Consider the following 9318-nt stretch of genomic DNA (forward strand, 5'->3'; position numbering starts at 1 on the left):
TCCATGGTAGGGATACACACACATAATCCTCGTTACATAAGAATAAATTTGGTCTGAACTGGTTTGCAGACTGTATGATACGTGACAGTTACTGAATAATTAGTGTGAAACTGTAAAGAACGAGCCTCAGATTTCCACACATAACAAAAAGAAGGGAAAGATACAAAATATATATATATACATATATATATTTATCTGAACGTAGAATATTTTTAGGAATGTAAAAATTTTTACAAATAATTTGAAAGATTATTATAAAACATGTTATACATGAACATAATGTAGATTTTTAATACTTACATAGCTACAGCACAGATTTATATTGTATATATGTATACAATAAAAAAAATACGCCCCCGGGTGGGCTCGAACCACCAACCTTTCGGTTAACAGCCGAACGCGCTAGCCGATTGCGCCACGAAGGCCAACGTTTTTCTTGATCTTATATGTTTTATATAAGAATAAGTATTTGAATATGATTAACAATAAGTGTTTAATTCAACTAATGTAATTCAAAAACATTCTATTATAATTTATTATAAAACAAATATATATTTTTAATAAACACATCTAAGATATATCAAATAAACTAAGATGTTTAAAAAAAAGTTAATTTTTCTGCCCAAAAATGTGTAAGTAAAAAGAATGATGTTTTTGTAAATTTTGATCTCCTGGATACGATAAAATAATTAAAAATGTAACTGAATGAATCTTGGTTTTTCGCAATAAATTCTTTATAGTGTTTTAAGATGCTTATCAGCATCAGTATTATTAAATTACTTGTCAATTTCGTTTGTAATATTATACGTACTTCAGTTTACGATGTGTTTTAAGATCAACAAATAATGTGCAATTTATATAAATGAAATTTGTAAAAATCATGCAAAAAGTATCATTAGACAAGATATACATACTTTGATTGAATAAAGATTTCTTCGATTATATTGTTCACATATCGAACTCATTTATTATTATATATATAGATACGCATACACTTATGTTGATTTAATATAAAACAAAAATTAAATTTGTTAGATTGTAAATAGAAATAATTTTCGATTTTAGCAATACAGATAATTTGCTAGTATTTTTGCATAAATCCACATCATAGAAATCGACTTTTTAATCATTTTTATATAGATATATTGAGATAAAATTCACGAAAAATAAAGACTTTATGAGATATTTATTTCATACCGCGTGAATATATTACTTACATTCTGTTAAAATATAGAGCGTGTGTGATTACATATCCTTGTCCTAATATTTTTTATATGAAAGTTTCTTTTACTTTTTTGTTCATCAGAATGTTTCTATGTGTTTCAAATATGTCAATAATTATGAAACATTCTATATATTACCGTAGATTACACTTGTCGAAATTGTACTAGTTTTACTGGTTGACGGGAAATATAAGTTTTCATAAAGTATCTTATAAAGTAAACTCAAGAAGAATCAATTCTAAACTTGTCAAAGGAAATGAGACATTTTGTAAGCGCATATGATCGATATAAATAATCAATATTTTTGCAAACTCGTCATAGACCTAAATATGTGTTTATATCCAAATAAAAATTATAGTCGATATCGGTGAACTCAATCTCGACTCTTTACGTTGAGATTCGCAGTAACATTAAAATGCAACGAATGCAAACATTCACGGTAGAAGCTGAGTTCAGAGTGACCCGGATGAAATAATATTCATGAAAATATTTTTGCCCGTATAACTTGCCGAAGAGCGTGATCCTCAAATCCAAATACCCAGAATCTAAATAATATTCAAAAATACAAAAATGCGAGTTTGACGTATGACCTGACAATAATAAAAATAGAGACAAGTTCTTATCAAAGATACGAGTCTAAAAATGTCGGTAGTACTGGTTTAATCACTCTAACAGTGCAATATTCTTATGCGAATATTTGTCTTATAAAATATCTTACAAGTCCAAATCATTTATTATTTTTTTATGCGAACAGTTTTATTTTATATAATAAATAATTAAGAAAAAATTAATATACAAAATTAAAAAAAAGATATATCTTATCTGAATTAAAAATTTTCAAGATAATTATTAAATTACATGACGAAGTATTACTTTAAAGGTCTCATCGAAACTTTTGTTTATATAAACTTTAATACATACGCGAAAGTTAAAGTAATAGTGACGAATGGTACGTCTTTAGATTCTCTCGACTAAACTATAATACGTTCTCGATGTTAAGCTTGTATCGGACCGCATATTATTTATATATATATGTACATACAACAAGCTCTTGAGCTTCTTGTCAATTTGCGTCGTTGGCACTGGCTTATATCACAAGCCGTTTACGATCATTTATCGGCGTCGACGTCGACATGGAACTTAAGGCACTTAGGGCAAATCGTGATCTACGAGCGAACCATGAGGGGCACGGCTCCGAGGGAGCGGCTTAACTTGCCTCAAGACACCTCGAGATAGCCCCCGTTCGAAGTGCCGTCACTAATTAAGAAATACTTCCCTTGACGCCTACCTTAACAGCTTAGGCACGCCTGATTCTGATCCACACTCTCGCATAACCGATCAGCAACAACATTCATCTACTTATCTCTTGAGAAAAAAAAAGCGGAGTTGTTTGCGTTTTTCAACATCTTAAGTCCGTATCAGACTAGAGACTGAGATTAGAATTTAACCAATCAAAGCAAGGTTTTAAACCTAATATTGATTTCCTTTCTTCTGATTAGTTAAATTCCAATCCAATCTCAATTTCAATCTAATACGAGCATTAATGTAAAATTAGTCCGATTTACTATTTAAAATAAAATAAAAATCATTTTTCTTATAAAAAGAAACTTACAGCACAGCATTAACTACAGTTTTGCAATAATATTTTACAACAATAAAAATTGATTTATGCAGCATAAACCCGATCCTCTTATATGCTACTGTAATTTTTCCTTTAACATATAATTAATATGATATATTTGCACATTAATAACGTTGATTGAAACAAGCACAATGTTATATCAAAAAGGCGATTTGTATCATTTTGCAAGGAAAAATTTTGTTGGATCATTGATATATCTTAATCTCTTGTTCTTATGACAGAATGCTTTTACGATTAAACGACTTTTACAAACTTATATCCTACTCGAATCGTAATCTTGGGTCTAAGTTGAACTTTGAATTAAAATCTAAAAGTTAAATGTAAGACGGCAGATCAAATTTACTGAGCGCTCTTTTATATGCGCATCGAATATATTTTCAAGCAAACACGAATCCATGAAAGTTAGATTAAATCGTTCCCGAAAAGTGATCCAAATTACCTTTGAAGATATTAGATTTAAAGCAACAATTCTTTCTCATAAAATTAATGGATGTGTGTGTTTCCGGGATTAATTAATCACTTTGAGGTAAATATTATAATGTACTATTCACACAAATGTCAATCGCATATAAGCAATACAAATGGCCACTTAAAAAATTAATCTAAAGGATTAATCTAAAGAATTAATATTCGTAACTTTAAAATTTGTAATGCTTAGAGAGGAAAGTTAAATAAAATCGAAGATTATTTATCAATTAGCTTTCAATTATTTGATTTACCAAATAACTTCCAATTATATTTAATTAAATGAGAGAGATTATTATTACTCTAGTACACTACAATAGTGTCATTTGTGTTTATCTTGTGTTTGTAATTTCCTCACACTCTCTCCACTCTTTCTTAATTAGCGTATATTATATTTGTGAACTTTATACGCAGATACCGCACTGCACTCTCATTTGTCTAATTAATATGAGCATCATTTTAATATCGAGAGTCCTTTACTGTCTTAATTTAATTTTCATTTAATACTTTTTATTCAATATTTTAATATTTTTTATTTAATATTTATTGGATCACAGTACAATTTTTGCTTTATTCTATTCTATACCTTTATCTTACATTATTTCATTGTCTTTATAATAATTGTAAATAATTAAAAGTGAGATAACTTGGTTCGTTTTAATGTCGATGTTTTGTGCGATTATTTCTATTATAAGTATCGAAAATCGATCATTTACATCGCATAATACATCGTGTTATACGTTGCTTATCGGAAGCGTTTGAAATCGCGTTACGTAATCAAAATTGTGTCATCACGTCGAGGGTTGCCTAGAGTACAATGACGTTTAATTGAACGATATTTGCTGAACGCATGTAATCACCTGTTGCACGCAAGATGCGCTCCGTTAACGTCGACGCGCTAAAATAAATTCCCATCCGATATTTCTAAGCGAATCGGCATTCACTCCACGGAGCGTGTAGGAATGTTTCCAATTTAGAACCTTCATTCGTCAGCCATTGCGAGCTTTACAAGTAACAGAGCAGAATTTAATCTTGTGCGAACTCACGTTGGGATAGAAACGCCATAACTTTTTGACGTTTATTATTTGCTATTATATATAGATTTGCAATAAAACATGTATATAAATTATACGTCGCATATGAATTAGACTATTAGACAAAAATAACAATTATAAAGAATGACATTTTTGAACATATTCGCATGCTTTCGGCAAAACGGAATAAATTTGTTAACGCGCTCTTTATTATTTATTAACACGCTTCTGCGTGGGACGTATGCGCCTCGTTCAAACCGTTTATTTTTACCACATATGTAACATTATCATAAAATATTTCATAAAATTTTCGCGAGCACATATATTGATACTTAAGTATTACATATAATATTGTTATCACATTATGGGAACATTGTAAAACAAACTTATTTTTTAATAGTAATGAATTTATAGTCTTATAAATATTATATGATATATACGTTATAAATAAAATTACATTAATTTAAACATTGTGAAGTGCATGCGGCCTACGCGGTCCGAACGGAAAGTTATCGAAAATCGATTCGGGGTGGGGAACGTATTAAAGTTCTTATACATTCAAGCATTATAGAAAATTTATAAATAATATATAAAACTCTCAACCTCTTGCCCCTTCAACTTGATTTATCCTTGGATTAAACGGTTAAATCTTTTCCGTTCATCCCGTACGATATGTCTTATTGGGTCACGGAGTATGCGTGTGCATGTCCTTCGAATTCCAGAACACGCCGGAATGACGAAGGGAAGCCCGAGAATACGTTGGTAGTGTCGATGACGGTCGACATATTGGGATTTTCATTTGAACAGTGGGACGTCGTGGAATGTGACGCTGGTCGAAAGTCCAGGAATGAAATAATCCTCTCGAAATGGGTGACCTTATATCCCACACACGGCTTACACGTAAAAAGTATAGCTATCACTTTATTTGACACTTGTAATTTTTCTCAAATATAAATAGACAAACCTTGTTATTGTGTATTAAACGTAAACATCTTATATTTTTTTTATACTGATCAACAAATAAAATAAAGAAATCTATTCATCTTTAGAAAATAATTAAACGTAAATTATTGTCTATGATTTCAAATTAGTTTTATTATTTTTTATCCACATAATTTAAGAATTCTGCTATCAAAAATAGGTGAATCGTAGAAAGTATAATATAAATATTATACGTATATAACTGCGATATAAATTTTATATATTAAGATAATACATATTCTATAATATATTTTTTAATAAAGTTATAGAAAATACGTTTACTTGTATATGCCAAATTGCTCGGCAGAAATATTGAGGTTGCATGAAGAATCTCGTTAAAATAAAGCTAATAAAAAAACAACCTCAATTCCGTCTAAGAAACTGCATGTCTTTTAAAAAATGTTTCTTGTGTATTACATCTTTCTACAATGCAAAAAAAATATTTTATTGTAATTCATTAGAATAATCGTTATATCGTGCAAAAATGTAATAAAGAAACATCATTTGGATCTTTCGAAAAATATTTTAGGGGCAACTCCTTCAACAGAGTCGGAATCGGTTTTTTCTTAGATTCGCTCCCTTGATAACGCATATTTCTCACGCGATATCGATATTCCTGCGAGAGTCGACTAGCGTGTAGTAGAACGAACATGTATTTTCCGTGGCAATTGTTATGAATAATCCGATCGATCGCGACAGCGGCATTTAATTATCACTAAGGGGATTGTCGGGCCAGTTCGAGTTGTCGGATTATCGCGCGTACTGAAGTCGCCCGAAGCAAATTAACTTCGTGCCTTGATTTCATGCAATCATCTGTGGTCGAGAACCGAGCTGTGCACGAACCGCCGATTAGGACGCTTGTGTATGCGCAATTGCATCGGTCGCGAAACGAACGCCCGCATACGGAATGCAACGACCTATCGATCGAGAATGCGAGTTGCTTCGAGTCTCGCGGTTCGCCGCCGAAGGGCTAGCAACCAATTTCGGGGAATTATCCCGATAGGAACTTTGTAACGCGTACACGTTATTATTACCGTGATAATTGGATCGGTTTGTCGATACAGCATTGACGAGCGTAGATGAACTTTGGCCGAGAAAGCCAAAATATCTGGGGCGCGGCCATTTTGCAGCTTGCTAAAAAATACGTATGAATACAAAAGTTTATTAACGGGAAAATCAAGATATTACAAAAAATTATATATATATATAGTTACAAAAGAAAAATATTTGTATAATTAAATACAGTATAGCATATATTAATATATATGGAAGATTTTTAAATGAAAATTAATTAAAGTTATAAATTATACTAAAGTTGTATTACGTGAAAATTGTGTATAAAAAATTTATATAATTTAATATACGATTTCATAAACTTTTATAAATTTAAACAAGTTTATAATGTATAAATTTTTTAAATTTTATAACTTTTTATAAATTTAAATTGAAGTCTGTTTTAGACAATCTAAGATTCATATCTCAAATCGAATTCTATTTATTTTATTTATTACTTTATACGCCATGAATTTTGGTATGTATGTATTTTAATGTAAATAATTTAGATTCTGAAGAATATAAATCAAAAGAACATAAAAAATATTTATAAGAGCCGCATACACTAGACGGTGTATGTATAAATTTATTCAATATACTATATAATACTATATAACACAATTTTTATTTTCGTATGACAATAATGTAATGTTTCGATCCTCAATTTGGATTTTCCTCTGTATATAAAATATACTTATAATAATAATAAATTATAATTATAATAAATTCAAATATAATGATAAAAATTGTATAAATTATGATAATCAAATTAGTAAGAATATCATATAGAATTTAAAAAAATTACATAGTCAATAAAGTGAGCATTGTTATGTCGTATAAAAGTACCTCAACGGAACCATGATTTGTCCAAACCAGTTGGCTTACATTAAACAATATCGTGTAAAACAAAACGTACTATTGCAAAACAACAATAAATAAAAAATTAAGTATATAATACACTAAATTATAAAACTTACATAAAAATAGTTGAGAATCAAGGAACTAAAATATAGACAATTCTTAGAGTAAAGAAATCTTATGTACTTTAATACATCTTTTATATTGTATTTTGATACTCTGGAAGTATTCTTATATTATGTGTTAGATATAATAATAAATAAAATTCTATATATGTATATCTTAAATTCTGACACAAATTATAAATTATGTTTAAAATTCAGTAAATAAATGATAAATTTTAATCATAAAAATGTTACTCTGTTTATGTTGTCTTCTACGAAAGATGTATTACAGAAATACAGTAAGTATACCCCGGATCTGAAATGCTTGAAATCCATCTTTCAAAAAATGATAGATCGCGCACGATGGCTCTTAGGTCTAAAGTTCGAAATGCATTGTAAGCATCCGGTTGAGATTCTTTTTCGTGTTCTCCATTTTCCTTTCGTTTTCATTTTGCTACATACGGCTGTCGAGTATCAAAGCTTCGAAACTTCCGCTCGTGCGAGACTGGAACTTTAAATGACGTTCGACGTAAGCACCGTTACGGTTTGGAAACTTCAAGCTGTCAGCTTCCGGCATCTCATCGCCCTTGCTTGCATGTTTCTCCCGTCGTCCATCGCTTGGCGATTTGAATTCGGCGCCGCTCAATATGACTTACTTTTCAAAACGATGTATAAAAAAGCGTTCTTTTATCATCTTTTCTTCTTCAAAGACTTTTTCAAACTGGAATACACTTTCTTTTTGCTATTGATAAAACGCACGTGTACCTTTATAAAGAAACACTTCGTTCTCATTCTTGCTTTTTTTCATATGTTGCTAAAGAAAAAACACGAGAAAAAAGAGCAAGAGAAAAAAAACACATATTTTCTGATCCAGTTGGAAAATACATCAAATCGTCTTTATGCATTTCACTTTAAAATTACATTTATGTAGATTTGAAACGCCACGTCGCGATGCGGATCCGTTGAATCAGACTTCCGTTTCTTCACTATTCGATCCTTTTAACTACGTACTCGACCCTCGCTAAACAAATGCATATCACAACGCGCCCGCGCCGTTAAGAATTGTCAGACCGTCGCAAATGCGAGGCAAATCTTCTGGCGTAGCTACCGGAAGTTTCAAGTGCCACGGATTCTCCACCATTGTTGCTCTACCGGCGTTCGTGAGCAGGTTCGAAGTTTTCCGAGGGAAACTCTGCATCTTCTTTGCATCGTAATTTATTTTTCCCTAGAACCACAAATCGAATGTCTTTCGTCATTGTATCTCTTTGTCGCGTATATTAACTGAGTCTTCCGTAAAATTGAGTCGGTAATTATATGTGATAATTTTCTTTCTTATATGTAATAAATTGCATTTCTTTGTTTGAATCCAAATCGAATTACATCGAATCAAATTAAAACATAATTTTATATATAATAGTACACATATATTTATTTCACTCCAACAATGAGTGTTCAATATTATTTTACTCATTAATAAAAGATATGATAAGCTCTTGTCAATATATATAATTGTATTCAAAAACCTCACAGATTCGAAATTTTCAAATAATATATATAGATGTATATATAAATATACATTGAGATTTGTGAATTATAAAGATTTAAATTTAAACTGAATCACATCTTACTTAATTTGATTCGCATTCGAATAGTTTGCATATCTTTATCATCAATATATTTCACTTTATATAGTACTGAATAAATAAAAAAAGAATCCCTTTTATAAATTAAAGTTATAAATCTCTATCTAATTTATCATATTTTAATGAGAAAAATTCACGTTAGAAAACTGTAGAAAAGCTGTAAAAAAACTGTAGAAACCTCATCTGTTAATTGTAACGTTGCAGATCTAATCGCGTTTTGTAATTTCTTGTGTGTTTCACTAGGAGATTTTCTGAAATACAATACACGTTCTTTCAATATACGTAGTATATCTCCCAATGAGACGTGTATCGTGT

General features: G+C 30.2%; 1 non-coding gene across 1 annotated transcript; it reads right to left on the reverse strand.

The window, feature by feature from the left end:
• Nucleotides 1-351: 351 nt before the first annotated feature.
• Nucleotides 352-425, reverse strand: TRNAN-GUU (transfer RNA asparagine (anticodon GUU)). Its single transcript has one exon. It is a non-coding gene; the product is annotated as a tRNA-Asn (tRNA).
• Between the last annotated feature and the right edge of the window lie 8893 nt (nt 426-9318).

This window comes from Mycetomoellerius zeteki, unplaced genomic scaffold (assembly GCF_001594055.1).
Source record: "Mycetomoellerius zeteki isolate Tzet28-1 unplaced genomic scaffold, Tzet1.0 scaffold188, whole genome shotgun sequence".
In the NCBI taxonomy this organism is placed as follows: domain Eukaryota; kingdom Metazoa; phylum Arthropoda; class Insecta; order Hymenoptera; family Formicidae; genus Mycetomoellerius; species Mycetomoellerius zeteki.